Source organism: Chenopodium quinoa, unplaced genomic scaffold (assembly GCF_001683475.1).
Source record: "Chenopodium quinoa cultivar QQ74 unplaced genomic scaffold, ASM168347v1, whole genome shotgun sequence".
NCBI classification, from domain to species: domain Eukaryota; kingdom Viridiplantae; phylum Streptophyta; class Magnoliopsida; order Caryophyllales; family Amaranthaceae; genus Chenopodium; species Chenopodium quinoa.
Genome location: NW_018744284.1, coordinates 834,248 through 855,774, shown reverse-complemented (window position 1 = coordinate 855,774; position 21,527 = coordinate 834,248).

The following is a 21,527-nucleotide window of genomic DNA, read 5'->3' as shown; positions in this document are numbered from 1 at the left end:
ATCTTATTCTAAAAATGGGAAAAAGCTACAACCAAAAAATTCAATAACAAGCAATTTAGCAAAAACAACATCATAAATCATAAAAACAAGGCTTAATTAGAAAATAACACAAAAAAAAACCCCGATTTTGATTATAACACCACCAAAAAAAAAAATTTGATTATAACACCACAAAGCAAAACCAAAAAATTGGTTTCACCACCACTTAACTTTCTTATCCAAAAAAACCGTTAAGTGGGGCCCACAATTGACATGTGTCAATAATCTATTGGTTTAAAAAATTAAAATAAAAAAAAAGAAAAAAATTAAAAAAAAAAAAATCTATCCCCGACCCCAGCCAACCCCACCACCGGAGCCACCTGCCCAGCAGCCGACACCCTAACCTAGGTCGTTGGCATCCCCTGTCCCCACCCAAAACCGACGAAAACTAGCCCCACCACCCGTTTTTTCCTTCCCACTCCCTGGAAACCGACGAAAACCACCACCCATTCTTGTCTCCTACCACCGCAACATCACGCCACCACCACCTACCTTAGCGACATCACCGAACTCCCTCCCTTACCCAGATCCGTCGCCGAAACCCCAACCCAAACCCAAACCCAAACCCAAACCCAAATACCACTTTACATCTCTCACCCTCACCGTCAGCGTCACCTGAACCCAAACCCGCACCCAAACCAAATCGAATCAGGGCTGAGGCTGGGTTGTTCTGGTGGTCGGCTAGGCTGGCCTGGTTTCGTCGTTGGCTAAGGGGAGTCGACAGCGTGGGTTGGGGTGACGACGGTGGGCAGGGGGAACCGGCGCCGGTGGTGAAGGTGGTGGCTAGGTTATTTGGGGTTTTTTTTTTAAAAAAAAAAATTTCCTTTTTCTTCATATTTTTTTATTAATTTTTTTATACCAATAGTATAGTGACACGTGTTTTTTATCCAATAAACAATTGACACGTGTACAATGTGGGGCCCACTAGCAGTTTTTTGGATGGAAAAGTTAAGTGGTGGTGAAATCAATTTTTTGGTTTTTTTTTTGTGGTGTTATAATCAAAAATTTTAAATCAAAATTTGGGTTTTTTTGAGGTGTTATTTTCTAAAATTTCCTAAAAACAATAACAATAATTAAAAAAAGGCAGCAAAATACCTAGTAGGAGCCATACACTGGGTAACAATACCAAAATCAGCAAGGCATTTCTTCTTCGTGGGACTTAAAAGTCCATTAAAATTATATAAAAATAATCAATATTACATAAAGATAAATTTTATAATAGAATTAAAAACAATTATAGCACATCAATTCAACTAAAACAAAATGTTACTACCTTAGCTTTGATAAGTTGGCTAGTGCTAATTCAAAGTTTGCAACAGCAAGAAGCATTCCAGGGCACATTTTTCTCCTAGCACCAAAAGGAATTAACTTAAAATTCTGTCCTATATAGTTTATTGAGCTTCCCATAACCTCTCCGGCATAAATATCTCTGAATTCTTCCAATATTAAGGATCTCTTACAATAGTCCAAATGTTTCGGGTGTTTTTGGAGTCCCTCGTGAGAGTTACAATACTGAGTATGCGCGCCTGACGTCTGTACCTGTAAAACCACGAAACTCCGGTTGGAAGGAGTTCCGCCTCCGACGATCAAGTTAGTATGATTCCGTATGGGTAAACGGGTGGAAAGTAAATGGGTTTTTCTCACTGATTCAGAGAGATTCCACAATTAATATTTCTCGGGTTTTGTGTTTGTATTTATGAATGAGTTATAAATGAGGAATTTCCTCTATTTATAGCAGATGAGGATCTGCACCCCCTTTGGAGGTACAATGCCACGTGTCAGCATCCGATTGGATCCCGTTGGGCCTCTGGTGGGTTGCCACATGTCATCATTCTACTGGGCCACGTGGCATAGGGTATTTTTACCCTAAACATTTGCCCCTCACAGGTGTGACGTGGCTTGGCCACGTGTCACATGTGACAGGTGTCAAACGGCGGAGAGGCGACGGTTGGTCTGCTTCCTGCCTTTTTTCTTTAAGTTTGAATTCAAATACTTGAGGCAGAAGGTGGCGATTTGCCTTTTGGGTTTGTCTATAAATAGAGACACACCCCCTCTTTCCTCTTCACTTTACAAAATTTGCAAAAATTTCTTGAGAGCTCTGATACCGGCTGCTTAATTGTGCAACCAGCTTCCTCTTTCGAACGCATCCGGATACCAGTTGAGTGTTTCTTCAATCAACTCATTTAGGTACCGTCTGACCCTTGATTTGAGTAGAACTATAGACGGTCTTACACCGTCTGGGGCACCTCAAGCCCTTTCTTTCATGTCTTGCATTTGGTAGACCCACAGATGATCGGTGGACAATAGGTCGTTAGTTTACTATCCTAGATCAAAATTACAATTTATATCTCCTAACCTATCTCTATCAAAAATTACTTTAGATAGTGGTAAGGTAGGGTCGATTCCCAAGGAAACGGGGGTTTAGCACAATTAATATGAAGTCTAGGATAAATTGCTAGTAACAAAAGGGATTTGTTAAACATCGCCCGCAAATTACCATATAAAGCCCACAAATATGACTTGGTGTGACAATTATGCCCATTTTCTAAAATTGAACAAATCTCGATTTAAAAAATGTGGAGCCGCTGGCTCGCCGGGGGAGATCGGAGGGCAGGCCAGAGATGCGGGGGACGCCGGAGGTACGTCGTCGTCGACGGAAAACGAGGTAAGTCACCGTTAAATTCACGGTTTACCGTAGGAGTGGCTCCGGCGCCTAGGATGGACGCCCTTACCGTAGCATGGACGTTCAAGCTAGACGCCAAAACCACCACACCAGCGTCCAGCCCAGACGCCCAGACCATCAGACAGGCGTCCTGGCCAGGCGCCACTCCATTGGCTGAGGCGGCCCTGCAAGGCGCCAGTCTAGTAGCTGTGGCGGCCTTGGAAGACGCCACCCTATTTATTTATTTATTTTTCTTTTTTGATTTTGTTGTTGTTTTTTATTTTTTTGATTTTATTTTTTTTTTTTAAAAATCGAAAATGATTTTTTTAAAAAATTCTAAATGGGTTTTTTTAAAATTAATTTTGAAAATTCGAAATAGGTTTTTTTAAAATTAAGTTTGAAAATTCAAAATGGTATTTTTTAAAATTAAGTTTGAAAATTCGAATTGGGTTTTTTTTTTTTAAATTAAGTTTGATTGAGAAAGGTTTTTTTTTTTAAATTAAGTTTGACAATTCGAAATTGTATTAAAAAAAATTGGAAATGGTTTTTTTTTTTGTTTTTAATTTATTTCAAATTGAAAATTCAAAACGGTGTTTTTTTTTAATTATGTTTAATAATTTAATGTTTTTATGTATGTAGTGAGTAGATTTGTGTTAATTTATACCAAAATATTTAATTGTTTATGTGACTTTTATAAATGATTGTGTTTAAAATTTGTATGTGTATGTGTATGAATAATATTATACATAATTATGTTTTTTTTGTGTTAATTATGTGTAAATATAGAAATTAAATGTATTATCCGTTAAATGTATTTGTTATAATATATAATTGATGCAGGATTATGGTGGAGACGGAAATGATTACAGTGGGATATTTGGACATGATGGTCCATTCGAAGAAGCTCAACAAGCGATTGATTGGGCAAAACAGGTTGCAATTGCAGCTGGATTTTGCTTGGTAGTAGTAACTCATAAATCTCAACGGGATGGTAGAATGGATCGCATTTTGAGATGTGACCGTTATCGCAAAAGAGAAGAAAGAGATTTTCGTACAGCCACTCGGTTTGATACAAAGCGGAAAGGTTGTGGGTGTGAGTTCAGAGTAAAGGTTCGACAACTACGGAGTCGTGACGGTTGGGAAGTGATTGGTTACTCTAAATGGGGGTATCACAACCATGAGATGATAGTATATGAAGAGGGTCATCGACAGCTGAGCGGCTTAAGTCCTGCTGCGAAACTAGTTGTGAAAGAAATGAGTGATGCTCAAGTCAAGCCTGCTAAAATATTAGCATCTGTGTTAGAGAAATTTCCAGAAGACCATCCAAACCGAAGACACATCTACAACGTCAGACAGCAACTCAGGTTTGAACGGTCAGAGGGAAGGAACCCTATACAGCAGCTGCTACACCAGGCACAATCACGTGGTTACCTGTTCTGGTTTGATTCTGATGAAGATACAGCGGAGGTGACTCATCTTTTCCTTGTGCATCCTGATTGTGCTGATATGATCAAGTCTTGGCCATTTGTGATTTTGATCGACTCAACGTACAAGACAAACAAGTACAAGTTCCCACTGGTTGAGATCATGGGGATGACTCCAACGAACCAGAACTTTCTGATTGGTCATGCAATCATCAAGGATGAGACGGCTCCAAGTTATTATTGGGTCCTGGAGAAGTTGAGAAACTACATCGGGCCTTATGTTCATCCAACAGCCGTCGTCAGTGACTGTGAGGGAGGTCTCTTTGTCCCCATAGCAAAGCTGTTTCCAGAATCGAAGCACTTATGTGCACATGGCACATCAACAACTGCGTGAAAGTGAAAGCCTACAACCTTTTCAACAAGAATTTGGAAATGGCAGAGAGATTGGTGAATGGTAAGTGGCGGAAGATCCTACAAGCTACCACAGAGGAAGCGTACGAGCGAGAATTGGCTAACTTCAGGGATTCGTACCAGTGGTGTCCGGCACTGGTGGACTATGTGATGCAGCAATGGGTCCCTCACAGGGAAAAGTTTGTCAAATATTGGACAAACCAGGTACTTCATTTCGGGAACACTACAACATGTAGAGTTGAGAGCGCTCATAGAGCTACCAAGGACTGGATTGATTCATCGACCGCTGCTTTGGATACACTGTTCGATAGACTTAACAAGTCAATTGAAACTCAGAAGAACGGCATCAGGAACTCTCTAGAGGACTCCAGACGACGACATGGTACGATGTATAGCCATTTCATATTTAAGATTCTCCATGGTCGTGTGTCGCACTACTGCTTGGGGTTGATTCTCACTGAGCTGAACAGGATGAGGGACTTGGCTGACGAAGTGTATGCTCGGGCGGGTGTGCTATTTCAGTAACTCATGGATTACCTTGCGCATGCACCATTCACCGCATTATTACAGAAGAAAGGGCGTCGTTACATGTTGATCAGGTTCATTCATTCTTGCGGACGCTCGTTATTGGTGAGCATGCAAATACTCAAACGGCCGACCGTGAACAGGAGGAGTTGGAGCAGTTTCGTTCGATGTACGACCGAGTGTCCTCCAGTCATCCTTCTATTATTCGTGACGCTACTCATGTACTTCATGACATGTTCCACACGTCTACCTTAGATTTTGAGGAACCCGAAGGAGTTGACCGTCCTCGAGGTCGGCAACGGCGGAACAGGAGTGCGTTTGAGTATATCCGTGGTCTTGGTCGTGGTCGTGCTCGTGGTCGGACATCGTCATCTAGTCGTAGTCAATCTTCATCGTCTGTGAATATGCCCCTGAGAACTGGTACGTTTTGGTTTTTTACATTGCACATTGTTTATAAGGTTACTCCTGCCTTCTTAACTGTGTTTAATTATATGGTGAATAGGAAGAAACGATGTTGATCAGTTTCCGTACAAGGACAAGATACCTACGATCATCATGCCGTACTTGGAAGGGTGGAATGATGTAGTCGGAGATGGTAAGTGCGGATTCCGGGTCGTGGCTGATGTTTTTCAAATGGGCGAAGACAACTACGGTTTGGTGCGTCAGTTGATGTACAGCGAAATTGCCTCTAACAGAAATATTTATCGTCATGTGTACCAGGATGACTTGGATGGCGCTCTGCGGCGTATCCGGTGAGGAGGTGGACCTTGCAGTCAAAATCATTATTTTAACGCGCCCCTAGATCTGTTTGTCGTTGCAAACATTTACAAGTGCGCAGTCATGCATTTCGGGCTGGGATTTCATAGTCAAGCTTATTATCCTTGTACCACGGTTCTCCCTTGGCGTTCGCGTGAGACTGTCACCACACCGGTCAGAGAGGTAGCTATTGTGTTTCTTGGGTCGTCATACAGACATTTCATCCGACTAGACATGTCATCCGATTTTCCAGTGCCACCGATTATACCTCGGTGGTACACCATTCGCACAGTGAGCGTAGAGGGTTGGGATGCGCTATATCATGACCGGATCCACGAATGGAACACCCTAGCTGCATTTTAGTTTTTCATGTTTACATTCTTCCTATGTAACCTTATTTGTACGTTGCTCTTTTAATGAGAACATTAATTTTTTATATTGTATTGCTTACTGCATTCTATATGTTGCATGGGTAAGTTGCGCGGATCCACGAACGGTTATGTCAAAATTTAAAAACAGCAATAATAATATGTCAAAGTTGAAAGCTAAAAGAACAATCTAAAATGTTACAAACTTAAAACATAATGTCCAATTTAATAAATTGAAACGATAATATTTAAAGTGCTCTATAAATAAAATGACAAAACCATCAGTAATCCCTCCTCGACGCCGACTCCCAATGCGCAAGGGTCTGTTCCAGACTATCAACAGCAGCTCTCACTGTTGCACTCATGCTGTCCTTCTCCAGAGAGAGTTTCTGTACGTCCTGCATTATCTTTCCCATCCACTGCATATAACAAAAAATAAAAGATGAAATACAATAACAACATATAAAACTTAATTAAAAAACAACGATAAATATTTTATGAGACATACCGCTTCCATGGCAGTAGGCGGTGGCACATAATCATCATCGCTGTGGTCGAGATCTGCGATCAACCTCGGGTGCGAATACCGGTTGAACCATTCCATGTAGTAGTGGTCACACATGGGAGGAACCCTAGAGGGCGGCCTCTGCAACTCCGCAGTCCATAAGCGGGCCACCATCGGAAACTGGTCCCACATCCCAGTCATGATATCCGGCCATTGCACGACGTAGTCCCTCGAAGATGCAGGTCGGACCGCCTTCATCGGGCATGCCGGGGGAGGAGGGACAACTTGGACAAATCCAAGCTGGCGAAGACAACGCTGGGGCAGGTACGCCTCGACGATCTCACGATACTGAATGAGTCCCGTGTACAAGGTCCTGGGTACCCTAACACTAGGGTTCGGGCCGAAAGGCATCCAGTTCACCTGCACATAGTTTTAAAATTTAATAACATGAATATAATATGTGCATATAATAAATTGTATAAACAATTTATAAACGTTACCTCTAAGGGGGACAGCCTGTCAAGCAATAACCATATCGATCGGAGGCGGTCAACGGACTTCTTCTCCGAGCGCGGACTCCACGCACAAGCACGCGGCATCCCCTCATCAATAGGAACCGGGTCACGATGTGGTCGCAATGCAGGAAAGTACTCGTATATCCAGGTCTGCAATAAAGTCAGACACCCAGTGATACCTGCCGCGTCAGCTCGACTCGCAAATCCTAGTTGGCGATACAAATACGCCAACATAGCCGATACCCAAGAAAACTGGCCTACACTGTCGGGGTCACACGCCTCTACTATGTCGCGTGGCCTGAGCTTGTTTCCGCCGCTCTTATCCGGAAACAAGGTACATCCGAGGAGTAGAAAAACATAAGCACTCAGCTGTGCGTCGTGCGTCCTACGTGCACTGGGGTACTAACACCGCTGTAACACGGATGCGATCTTCACACCGCCGTGTTCCCAAACACCAAGCGCCTCGGTGTACAGTGCAGCCCTGTCCACCGCCAACAACTTCGCCAGCAAATCTGCCTGATCCGCATCAGCCACAGCACAAAGTCGTTTACCCTCAACACGAATCCCCAGAATGGCCTCGACGTCATGTAACATGATCGTCATCTCACCGAACGGAAGGTGGAAAGAGTTTGTATCCGGCTGCCATCGCTCAACGAAAGCCGTGATCAGCGTACTATCAATCTTATCGTGCATGGTGGCAGGAACGTGATTCACCCCAGTGCCTTCCAGTCGCTCGAATATCTCGCTCTCCGCCGGCCAAGCCTCAGCCCATGTACGCAAAAAGCTACAAGTCTTTTCCCGGGTATGCCATTTCAACAACCCCGTAACTGAAGGCCTCTCCTGGTCCTCCCAAATACGGGCAGCTATGTGTCCTAGAAAGCTAGAAATCACACTCCCGTCAACAGGCCCACCGGGCACCTCACTCCTAACAACCCAAGAATCATTAACGGCCCTCGACCGTTTCCTGCTTGCCCCAGATACAGTGGACGCAGATGATGTGCCAGATCTACTAACAAACCTACCACCCCTACCCTTACGCACCTCCACCATATGTGTCTCGTACATGTCATCAACCCTCTGATTGAATGGACCGTAATCATCATACGGTCCACTCTCATCGTCCACATCCTCATCCTCATATGCTCCCTCCTCCTGCTCCTCCTCCTGGTCACCCTCCTCAGCATCATCATCGTCATCGTCATCCTCATCCCGACGGTGGATCCGTTCTCTACGAGCCGAGGCCGAAATACCACGGGATCTAAAATGTCTATGCCCCGACCTCTCCACTGAATAGCTTCTACTAAGAAGCTCTACATTCTTCCCCGCACCATGACGACCCAGTGAATTCTACAAAAAATTTAAAAATATATAAATATACAAAAAATTATACGAAAAATAGCTACCAATACCCAAATCAAATAAACTAAAAACATACTAACAAATTAACATAATAAAGAAATTAACAAAACACTTAAATAAAAATAATAGAATAAAAAATACACTAAGAAAGGAAATAAAACCAACACATAAGAATATATATAAACATAAATAATTCATTCCCAATTTAGTTTTGGTTTTCAATTAGGTGTAGTCGCTTTATTTGATAATTTACTGAACTTATATTGATTTTTGTCTAACGTCCTTTTAAGACTTTATAAATCAATAATAAAAATTAAAATAAATTAACTAACCAAAAACAATATCAAATGAACAAAAAAATGTACTAACAAATTGAAATAGAGAATAAAAATAAAAATAAAAATGTACAAATAAAACAAACAAATAATTGGAAACAAAATATAAACATAGAAAAAATACAACAAAATTGAAAAAATTTATAAAAAAAAACAACAAAATATAAAAACAATTGAAAAAGATATTACACAAAAAAAAATAAAAAATAAAAAAATAATAAACATTAAAAAAAGGGGGGGGGCCTTGGCTGGACGCCCTGCCAGTGGTGGTGGCGCCAGCTGCAGACGCCGCAACCAGTGGGCTGGCGCCTGGGCTGGACGCCGTAGCCACGGCTGCTGCGCCTTGAAAAAACGCCACAACCGTGGCTACGGTGTCCAGCCCAGGCGCCAACCCACTGGTTGCGGCGTCTGCAGCTGGCGCCACCACCACTAGCTGGGCGTCCAGCCAAGGCGCCCCCCTCCGTCACGACGGTTTTCATTTTTTTTTTTAAGAAATTGTACCTTGCCTCCTTGAGACCTCCTTCCCTCCGCCGCCGCCGCCAATTCCTTGCCTTGCCGCCTCGACATTGCCGTAGTTTGAATTTTTTTTTTTTTTAGAGATGTAGAAAGAAGATGAGCGATGAGAGTGTGAGTGATGAGAGTGTGAGTGTTTTTTTTTAGGTCAAGGGCAATATTGTCAAATCAAGTGAATTTTGTGGGCTTTATGTGGAGATTTGCGGGCGATGTTTAGCAATACACTAACAAAAAGGGTGTTGAGATATAGTTGTGAGAAATGTTATGGACAAACTATCAACTAATGAGTCTAGGACGAGCTAAAAACAAGGGATAAGTAAAAGAACTTCTATATGTAAGTAAAAGGATTAGATTAAGAGATAGCAATGGCAAAAGCACTAGGGAGAGGGGGATTCAATCATGACCAAAGAATACTAATGAAAATCGATAAGGAATCAATTCTAGGAGTATAAACTCTACCTAAGATAGTTCATTCTCATGCAACTACTCAAGCAAATCGATGAAATCATTCACACCTAGATTAAATCATTCTCATGCATTCAATCAAGGGCTAGACTCTTGGGATTAGAGGTGCATACACTAACTCCAAGCATATTTTAACTCAAATCATCAACTCAAGAATAAATCCAAATCAATAATCAATAGATAATCAAATACACATGATTTTCACCCCCTTCCCTAGTTAAAAATCTAAGCTAGGAGAAAAGGAAAAGCCATAACAACTAACATAAACATATATTCAATATCAACACAACCTAGCATGATTCTACCTTGAAGGGAAATCAAACAAACTAATAAAGCTTTAATATTTATGAAGGAAAACTCAAGTAAGAACAATAAAACTAAGGAAATCAAAACTAAAGAAACAAAAGTAAAGAGTGATATTATAAAGATGAAAGATTACCAAACCATCAAAGTAGTAGCAACGATCCACAAGAAAGCTTGAATATTTGATTACAAAGATTAAACCATGAAAGATAAGTGTTTTTCTCTCTCTAGAAAACCTAGATTTTCTCTCTCTAAGAATTGTTTTTCATGTCAATGGAATAGTGCCCAAAAAAAATTCAATCCAAGAGGTATTTATAGTCTTTCTAAAAAATAAGGAGAAATGGGCACGAGAGAGGGCTCTCCAGCCAGCAGCCGCCGCGCCCTCTCCAAGCTGGGTGCGAGCTTCGCCAGACCCGCAGTGCCGCGCCCGCGGGGTTCCAGGTCGCGCCCGCGGCCAGCCATCTCTGGGGCATCTCCACCTTGTATGCGAATTCTGCTTGAGGCCCTGTCTGCGCCCGCGGCTATCTGTGCCGCGCCCGTGGCCCTAAGCTGCTGCGCGCCCTCTCCTTCCTGGCATCTCCACTCCCTTAGCAAGCTTCCTAGCAACTCTATTTCAACCGTTGATCCGAGAATCGCCCGCGAGCGCTAGGAAATGTCAAAACACACAAAAAGGCAGTGAAAGTAAAAGAAAAGACGAAATAAAAGAGGAAACACGAGAGGGAGCTAAAGTAACTCAAGTCGAGATAAAATGAGTAAGAAAAGGCATGAGCAAGTGACAATTCCGGGGGAAATCTCTAATGAAATAGGGTGAAATGGTGGCATAAACACCACACATCAACAGACGGTTTGGACCGTCTGGGGTATCTTCAAACCATGGTTTTCAAAAACAGACCCTTAGACGGCAATGGACCGTCTGAGATATCTTCAAACAATGGACTTTCCAATAATGCATTCCATAGGCCCATAGACGATGATATACCTCCTGTAGCATCTCTGAACAATTGTCTTCAAGGGGTTAAATTCAAGAGACCCACAGACGGTTACATGCCGTCTGGGGCATCTTCAAACAATAGTCTTAACACTTTGCATTTAATAGACCCTCAACCGGAAATATTCTGCCTAGGTCATCTTCAAACAATTGATCTTCAAAGTAGACCCACAGACGGTTATGGACCGTCTGGGGTATCTTCAAGCAATTGTTCTTCAAACTTGGATCCATCATACCCTCAGCCGGGCTTATGCCGTCTGGGGTATGCTCGAGCAATTTTCTTCATAACTTGCTCATGATCTGCTCTTGTAAAACCCTTAGCCAGTTCTTATGTCGTCTGGGGGGGTCTTTGAGTAACTCTTCCTGGATACCGTTCAATGGACCCTCCGCCGGAAATGTTCCGCTTGGGGCATTTCTGAGTAATTTTCATATATATTTTTTATTTTTTTTATTATTTTTTTTTCAATTGCATTCATAAGACCCTCAGACGGTCTTATCGCCGTCTGGGGGGCTTTTGAGCAATCTTCATCAATACCGCCTGGGGGGTCTTTGAACAATGCTCTGCAACCCAATTCATTAGACCCTCAGTCGGCCTTTATGCCGTCTGGGGATCTTTGGGCAAGCTTCCTTGATACTGCCTGGGGTATCTTTGGGTAAATTCCTTTGATATCGTCTGGAGTATCTTTGAGCAAGCTTTTTTGATACCGTTTGGGGTATCTTTGGGTGATTTTTCTCCAAAATGCCTGACTGTTTGTCTTTATGCTTTAGATTTTCATACGCAACCGGACTGCTCGGCCTGTGGCCTCTTCAAGCCACATTTTGGAATCTCAGCCAAGTCTTCTACAAACGTCTTCACAAATTCAAGGTATCACCTTTGCCCCCTTGTAACCTTTTGAGTTTACCGGTTGTATAGGCTGTTACAGAATAATGGACTCTTCCAATACACACACGGCACGACCTAGGGCAGTTGTCAACCGGTCACCGGATACGGCTGAATCTAGGACTGGGGATGTCGTCTGGGGGTGTGTGGACCACCCTTACTCTTCTATGAATCCGACCGACTCTGTTCATGTGCAGGACAGAATGGCTCCGACAAGAAAAACGGTTGTTGACCCCGTGTACCAATCAGAAGATTCAGCCGGAACTCCGGTTGAAGATGTTCCTTTAGACCAATCGGGCGTCCCGAGTACGCCCGGTGATGAGATTCTTGAAGAATTCGGGAGCTCAAGCGGTTAGGAAACCGATCAGGAAGCCAGATCTACTGAGTCTACCATGACACCGGATGCCCCTCAAGATAATGAGGAGGCCTATAACTGGCCTTCAATAAATAATCCATATGAGGCGCAAATGAGCGCCCGGGATGTTATAACGTTAAACGCAACCCTCCCGGCATTTTTAGAGAAGCGCCTGGTAGGGGCCGGCTGGGAGGTTGGCGTCCCGCCTGCTACCTCAATCGTCATCTGGGAAAATGACCTGGAGCATGCCGACAATTATTTCGGCTGCTATGAGGCGGCATTCAAAGTCGGCCTCCGGTTCCCCCTCCACAGAACAATTAAAGCCATTCTACGGGGTTACGACCTTGGTGTCTAGCAGCTCACACCCAACTCTTGGGTGAACATCATTGGATACATAGCCGCCTGCGGGATGCGGGACGTGACGCCTAGTTGGGAGGCGTTCGCGCACATGCACTACCTGAGCCGTGCCCCAGGCGACTGGAATGCGTGGTACACACTCACCATGCATCCGGAATATATGATGACCTTGGAGAAGCCCTCCAAGTGGACTAGCTGGAAGTGCAAGTTTTATTTCGTCTCTTCCCCATCTACGACTGCAAATCACCGGATGCGCCGTAACAATAAGAACCCGGCTCTATTGGGAAAGAGGTGTGCCCTTCCAAGGGTGCCGGCTTAGGCTTGGGATGCCATTATGAAGCCGGGACTATTTAAGAAAACTACTTAGCCACTGGATGATGGGACACAAATCATTGTCCCTAAATTCTGGATCCCTCATCCGGACTGGTTCAAAGACGAGGCGTTCCTCTCCGCCTGCGGTCTCAGCACTTTTGGGATAAACGTAGGTTTACTGCTTAACCAGCGTATTATACCGCCTGTATGATGCTTGAATGCTCTTACATTTTTTCTTTTGTTATTTTGCAGAGAAAGGACTCGAGATGACTCCTCCAGAAAAAACTCCGGCTAAGTCAGCTGCCGAGATTAGGAAGGAGCAGCTTGAACAAAAACGAGCCCAACTTGCGGCCCGGACGAGCGGGGTAAACACCGGCTGACCCTACGCCGTCTGTATGTCATGCAAATAGCTTTGATACTGACTTGTTGATTCTGTCTTTTACAAACGGGAAGCCAGAACATTCCTCGCTCTTTGCGTCAGATGATGAGAAGACCAGGGGAGGAACTTCCTCAGCCTGCTTCTTAGAGGCGAAGGGTCACAGGCGGCCCTGCGCCATCCTCAGTCGGTGGAGTGCCGACTCCAGATAGACCCAAAATAGCAGGCAAGATTCTGCAGAGCCTAGGCTTAAGCTCAGGTCCGGCTAGGGTAGGATCTAGGGAGCCTGAAGCTCCTTCTCCGGGTGCCTGCTATTGCATCCGGCTCAAATGAGGCTCGGGGTGGTGGCACCCCTCAGCCTGATAACCAAGGTATGGACTTCCCTTTTGACCCCCTGGCCGCTTGGGCCAGTTCGAGTCAAGTCTCATGCTTCTCAATCAGAAGATTCTTCCGGTGACCGGCTGAATATAGGAGCTGCTTATGCCCAACAATTAACAAATATATCTCATGATGCAGATACTGCTTCTCGTTGGCCGGATATGCAAAACTATACCAAGAGAATGCTGAGGACCCTCACCCGGTCCGAGGGGAAGGCTGTGCCGGGTATCAACCAGGTCAACCTTGACCGGATCACCTCACTGCTGGTTGAGGTAAGTTACCGGATGGGGTACTTTTGTGCAATTTGCTTATTTACCGGATGAGGTATTCTTGTGCAAGATTGCTAGTTGACAGTTGCTATTTGGTTATGACTTTTACTAACTTCTTTTCCGGCTGACTCTGCAGGCGTTGCTAAGGGTGGATGGGTTGAAAACCCCCTTGCGGAAGAAGCAAGAGGAGGTAAGGGATGCCTAGAAACGGGCAGCCGAATTAATTGATGTCTGTCAATACAACTCCCTAATGCTTGAAATCCAACTCAAGACCGGGAGATGAAACGGGTGGAACTCATGCGGGAGCTGACGGCTACTGCCGATACAGCCAATCAAACTGTTGCTGATCGGCAGCTCCAGATTGACCAACTCAAAGCCGACATCTAGGCTCTGAAGGATGCTGAGAAGGAGAGATCTGGGTTGAAGGATGAAGTCACCCGGCTGAGGGAGGAGCTGGACAAGACCAAGAATGAGCTGGTTAAGTCCAAGAAGGAAGCTCTAGACTAGCTGTCGGCTGAGCAGACCCGGCTGGTCACCGAGAATGAGCGTGACTGCGAAGCACGCATGAAGATGGCATGGTCCATGATCCACCCGGACACCGACTATGCCTTTTTCGACTTGAGGTACAAATACGCAACAGAGGTATTTGATGCCGAAGTACTCGGGCTTAAGCAGCCGGCGCCCTTCGAGGAGTTGGCCGACATAGGGGATGAAGCAGGCAGAGGAAGAAGTGTCGGGTGGGGAAAAGGAAACCCAACCCCAGCAGACCCAGGATGCCCCTAATGCCAGTCAGGGTCAGCAGCCGGAGCAACAACAATAATAGCAGCAGCAGCAGCAGTAGCTAAACTACTTTTTTCAAACTCCTACTTCTCATCCGGCTTGCGAGCCGTGTATTTATGTATCACTTTCCCGGACAGGGGTCCGCCTAACATTTTGAATTTAAAATTTTAAATATATATATATATATATGCCGACTGTGTCGGTTTGCTTCGTATATTTTCAACTCTTTTCATTTCTTGCACTCTTTGCTTTGCATGAAATCTTGTGATATGCCGGATGCACTGGCTCTGCTTGCCGCTGGATGGTTGTTTGCTTATAGTTACCAACTCTAAGCAGGAAGCCGTCCATAAGCATCCGAATGAATAATTAGGCGGTCCTTGACCGTTATTCAACAGGATTGATCCAAGTTGAATCTGTCGGATGTGCCGGCTGAATTATACTTAGGATACCCACTCGCCCGACTGCCGGTTACCACTTAGGTATCTGTCAATGCCTATGGTGGCATGCAGGCGGCCTCGCGCCGGACGTATGCGTTTCAAATCGTATCCGGCTGTAATGCTCCTTCGCAAAAGCCGGTTGCGTACAAAACTATAGATTACCGCCTGTACTGCCTTTGGGCAATATCCAGATGGATGCTAAGGTCAACAAGGTTTGACCTTATATATGGGAGTGTGGGCCGGCTGGGGTGCTTTTTGGCGAAAGTCGGCCGCTGATTAAGGTTTATTTGACCGTTGGTATTGCCTTGGGGCAATAACCTGGTGTATCCGGCCGCTGATTAAGGTTGATTAAGGGAGATGTTCTCTTCGACGATTTCACCTGAATGGGCGTCGCCGGATGCCTGATCCTGGTTAGAGTAGGCGGTTTTAATATGTGATGGCCTTGGGCCTTTTGAATATCTAAGTTAGGTACTTAGCCTTTTACTCATTTTGAGCAAACGAGTGCTCGGTCGTGCATTGCACTGCTGGGACTTGGAAGGTGCCCGGTTGTGCATTGCACATGGGACTTAGAAGTTGCCCGGTTGTGCATTGCACATGGGACTTTATACAAAAACAGAACTGAAATAAAGTATTCTTTTCATTCATATACTCTATTTACAAAAATATTTACAATCTCCTTAGAAGTAGTACTTTTTCAAGTTATCTACATTCCAGGTTTTGGCTAGCTGCCTGCCGTCTGGTGTTTCCAGGCGGTAGGTGCCGCCTCTAACTTCTTCAAAAATCCGGTAGGGGCCTTCCCAATTAGGGGTTAGCTTTCCTTGTTCATTCGCCTTACCGGTTACTTCCATTTTTCGTAGCACAAAGTCCCCCACTTTGAGGGGCCGCTTGTGTACTCTTTTGTTTTAAGCCCTTGTCAATCTCAGACGATATATCTCATGATGCAAGGCGGCATTGCCCCTGCGCTCCGAGAGTGAATCCAATGCAAGACGCATGGCTTCCCAATTAGCCTCTTCATCATAGAGCATGACTCGGAGGGTTGGCTCATAAAGTTCAATTGGCAGGACGGCTTCAGTGCCGTATGTCATGAGAAACGGGGTTTCACCGGTTGCCCCCTTTTCAGTTGTTCTGATGGCCCAAAGGACGTGAGGTAACTCATCCGCCCAAAGACCTCCAGCTCTTTCAATCTTCTTTTTTATGCCGTCTGAGATGAGTTTGTTGAAGGCTTCAACTTGACCGTTTGCTTGGGGCCGGCCAACGGATGCAAAACAATGTGAGTTCCCCTGATCTCCCAACCAACTCTTGAGGGTAGGCGTTTCAAACTGAGTACCGTTATCAAAGACCATATACATAGGAACCCCAAACCGGCTGATGATGTTCCTCCAAATGAAAGAGATGACATCTTTTGTCTTGATGCCTTTGACCGCCTCTGCCTCAACCCATTTGGTGAAGTAGTCTACAGCCACCAGAATATATCTTCTGTCACTTGTAGCAGGTGTATAGGGACCTAAGATGTCCATGCCCCATTTTGCAAATGGAACCGGGCTGTAGATAGCCGTCAGATCTGTTGCCGGACGGTGTTTGAGCCGGCCAAACCTCTGGCACTTGTCACATTTCTTCACCAATTCCATGGCGTCTGCCTCAAGGGTGGGCCAAAAGTAGCCTTGCCGCCTGGCCCACTTTGCTAGAGTCCTGCCGCCTATATGTGATGCACAAAAGCCCGCATGCAAGTCCTCTAGAACCTCTTTTCCCTTTTCTGGGGTAACACACTTTAGCAACAGCTGGAGGTAACCCTTTCTGAAGAGCTCCCCCTTGTACATTTCGAAGCTCAGAGCTTGCTTTTTCAGTGCTGCCGTTTCTGAAGGGGCATCCGGCAGAGTGCCGTCTACCAAATATTCCGGGATGGGGTCCATCTAGGTAGAGCTTCGGTTAAGAACTCAAAATGGGGTCATGTTCAATACTTCTTTTTTCCATGACCTCCCAGAAGACAGACCTAGGCGCATCATAAGTGGCGGATGAGGCCAATTTGCACAAAGCATCCGCCTGATTGTTTTCTGACCGGGGCACCTGACTTAGATGAAAATCGTCAAGTGTCCCCGCCTCATCTTTGACCGCCTGAAGGTATTTGATCATTGCCGATGGGTGGCCTTGTAGTCACCATTGAATTGGCTAACGATCAATTGAGAATCAGAACAGGCGTCAACCTTTTTTGCCCCTGCTACCTTACACATGCGTATACCGGCTAACAGGGCCTCATACTCAACATCAGTATTTGAAGCTTGAAACTTGAACCGTAGTGCATATTCGTATGTGTCTCCTTCCGGAGACTTGCAAATTACGCCTGCACCACAGCCGTTTAAGGTAGAACTTTCGTGTATGAATAACTTCCAAACCTGATTGGTTTTCTCCGGCTGTGCCGGCCTAGTCATTTCAACAATGAAGTCGGCAAACGCCTGACCTTTCACTGCCAGCCTAGGTTCGAAAGTTATCTCCAGGCTTTGCATTTCAACAGCCCACTTGATCATTCTGCCGGATGACTCTATAGTAGTCATTAGACGCTTGAGTGGTTGATCAGTATAGACAATCACCGGATGAGCCAAGAAGTAGGGCTTCAGCCGCTTGATTGCTTTGTAAAGAGCCAACCGAAATTTTCCAATCATTGGGTACCGTAGCTCATCATTTCTGAGTATATGGCAGATGAAATACATCGGGAGCTGCTTTCCGTCTCTCTCAGCAAGGAGAACAACACTAAGGGAGTGATTTGAGACGGCTAAGTACATGTAGAGAACCTCCTTAGGCAGGGGACTCACTAGCCTTAGCAAAGAGTGCAAGTGTTGCTTTAACTTCTGAAATGCCGCCTCAGCTTCTTCTCGCCATTCAAATCTAGACCTCTTCCTGATTGCTTGGAAGAAGTAAAGGCACTTGTCACCTGACCGACTGAGGAATCTTCCTAATGCCGCCAGGCAACAGGTTAGCTTCTGGGCCTCCTTGACGGTGCGGGGTGACTTCATGTCAATCACCACCTATACCTTTTCCGGATTGGCCTCTATGCCTCTTTGATCAATCAAAAATCCGAGAAACATTCCAGACTCAACACCAAAGACACACTTCTTGGGATTAAGCACGACCTTGTGCTGCCTGAGGGTGGTGAAGGTTTCTTGAATGTCGACTAAGTGATCTGCCTGTAGCTTAGATTTAACTATCATGTCATCAATATACGCCTCTACATTCCTTCCGATTTGATTGATGAAAACCGTGTTAATCATTCGTTGGAAGGTAGTAGGCGCATTCTTCAACCCAAACGGCATCACCGTGTAGCAGTACAACCCCTGATCAGTGACGAAGGCCGTCTTCTCCTGATCCTTCTTCCATAGGGGGATCTGATGGAAGCCTGAGTAGGCGTCCATGAAGCTCATCAAGGCGTGGCCGGCTGTAGAGTCAACTAGGCTGTCGATCTTAGGAAGTGGATAACTATCCTTTGGACACGCCTTGTTCAGATCTGTGTAATCTACATACATTCGCTAGGTACCATTCGGTTTCTTGACAAGGACAACATTTGCTACCCAATCCGGGTGGTGACATTGCCAAATGAACCCGGCATCCAGGAACTTTTTGACCTCGGTGGCTGCCGCCTGAGACCTCTCCTCACCATGATCCCTCTTCTTTTGCCAAACCGGCTTCTTTTTGGGATCAACGGCAAGTTTGTGGACGGCTAGATCCGAGCTGACGCCTAGCATCTCCTCCACTTCAAAGGGGAAGATACCTTTGAATTCTTTTAGGAGTTGGAGCAAGCCTGCTCCCAACTTTTCAAAAGCAACCGTCCCAACTTTGACGGTTCTATCAGGGCGGCTGTTGTCCAGGACGACGTCAATGCTCTCACCAACCGGCTGGGGTCGGGAGTAATTCGGCCTTTCCCCGGTCAGTGATTGCTATTTTTCTTTCCTGACGGGGGCCAATTGGTCCGCCTTTCTCTTTTTGCCGGCTGCCATAGGGGCAGGCGCGACTTCTTTTTCATTGAGGTCAATGGGCTCCTCGTTATGGTCAGCTGCTATAGCAGTCGGCTTAACGTCTAAAAGGTAGCACTCCCTAGCCGTCTTTTGATCCCCGCGCAGGGCACCGACTGACCCGTCATCCCTCTCAAACTTGATCATCATGAGAGATGGGATGATGACTGACTTGGACTCGTTGAGAGTGGGACGACCAGAATGAGATTGTAGGCGGTCAATTCCTCGGCCACTAAGAATTTTACGACCATGTGCCGCCCTTCCCCCTTCTCTCCTAGCCGGATGGGTAGGTCAATCCTCCCCATTAGATGCACTACTCCTCCCCCAAAGCCGACTAGGGGGTGAGGGGCCTTGTGCATGCTGCTAGGCTTGTACTTGAGCTTTGTCAAGCACTGGTAGCTGATTAGGTCAGACGAGCTCCCGGTATCAATTAAGATCCGGCCAACTCGTTGGTTGGAAACCTTGCATTCGATGACAATGGGGTCATCGTGGGGCCGCCTGACCATACCCCGATCCTTCTTAGAGATGAAGACCTCAGGAAAGGTGTATTTCGACGCCTGACTCTCATCCTCTGGGTTGGACAACTTCCGGTTATTATCCTTGGTACCTCGGATGGTAGGACCCCCGCCTGCGAAGCCGCCTGCTATGGTGAAGATGTGCTCTTCATCAGTTTCAGAGCTCATAGCCGGCTTTTTGGACGGCTGTCCGCCATTTGATTTGGAGTTGCCCTTGGACTTCACCAGGTAGGATTTCAATGCCCCCTCGTTAGCCAAACGGTCCAATAACCGCCTGAGGCTATAGCAACCATTGGTGTCATGGCCGACATCCTCATGGAACTGACAATACTTGCTCTTGTCCCTGTTCTTGACATAGCTTTTCATAGTAACCGGTTTTTCAAGGGTCAACCGGTCTTTTATCTCCATGAGGATGGAGGAGCAGTCCTTGTTGAACTCGTACTTGGGGACGTACGGTTCCAACTTTCTCTGTTTCTTCTGGGACGGCTGACTAGTGCGGTCTGCTGCCCAGACTTCTTTTCTTTTCTTTTCTTCCTTTTTAGCCGGCTATCTCTCTTGGGTTCCGACGAGTGCTTGACGGCACAGAGTTCCGTCGCCTGTATATAGGCTTCGGCTTCCATCAGCGCCTCTTGGAGGGTAGAAACCCTCTTGCGGACCAGGTCAAACTTGAAGGTTGACCCATCCTTTAGACCCTTGAAGAAGTCTGTGTATGCAACTTCGTCAGACTGCCCTTGAATTTGAATTCTCATCAGATTGAACTGCCTGACATAAGACAGAAGTCCCTCCTTGTCACCCTGCTGAATAGCCCCTAGGTCGAGACTTGTCTTTTTGGCAGGGATGTTCATGGAGAAGTTGGACGCGAACAGGTATGCAAGCATCTTGAAGTTATTGATGCATTCGGCTTGCAGGTTGCCAAACCATCGTTGGGCTATGCCCTTCAACGTAGCCGGGAAGCATCTGCACCAGGCGGCATCATCCAACCCCTGTAGGTACATGAGGTTGGTATACGCCATTAGGTGGTCTTCCGAGTTGGTGGTACCGTCGTAGGTACCAACTAACACGTTTTTAACCTTGGCGGGCTGGGCCGCCTCGGTTATTTCCCTGGAGAAAGCCGAAGGCTGTTCCCCAAGGTTTAGCAGCCAGAACTGCTAGTCCATGGGCTGGACTTAATATGCCGCCTGACCCCCAAAAGGAGCCGACTGCATGAATGGAGATTCATACGGCGCGTATGGTTGTTGGGGCACAAACAGAGCCTGCTGGATAACATGAGGGCCAGTACGTGAGAACATGCCGCGTGACTGACTCCCTTGATGCGTCTCTGAATGCTTCATTGCAGTATTTTGGAAACTGTCTAAGTAGGTCGACGTTGAAGCCGACTCAGACATGTGCTGACTTCTCTTCTCCTGGATGAAGATTCGGGCGCCAGAGTAAGTCTTTTTGGACCCATCCGGCTATACTTGCCGGATGGCCTTCCTTTGCCCTGATTCAGGGAAACGAAGTTTGGAGAGGTCGATCAGGGGCCCATCCGTCCCCTTGGGTTTGGGGTGTGGAGTAGGCACCCAGTCTTTAATCTGCTTCTTCCCGGAGGGAGAAGACTTCTTTGCGGACTGACCCTTGCTTGAGCCAGTTGACTTCTTGATTATGTCGTTAATTTCCCCCTTGAACCTAGTCATGAGATTCATGAGTTCGTCTCCGGTGA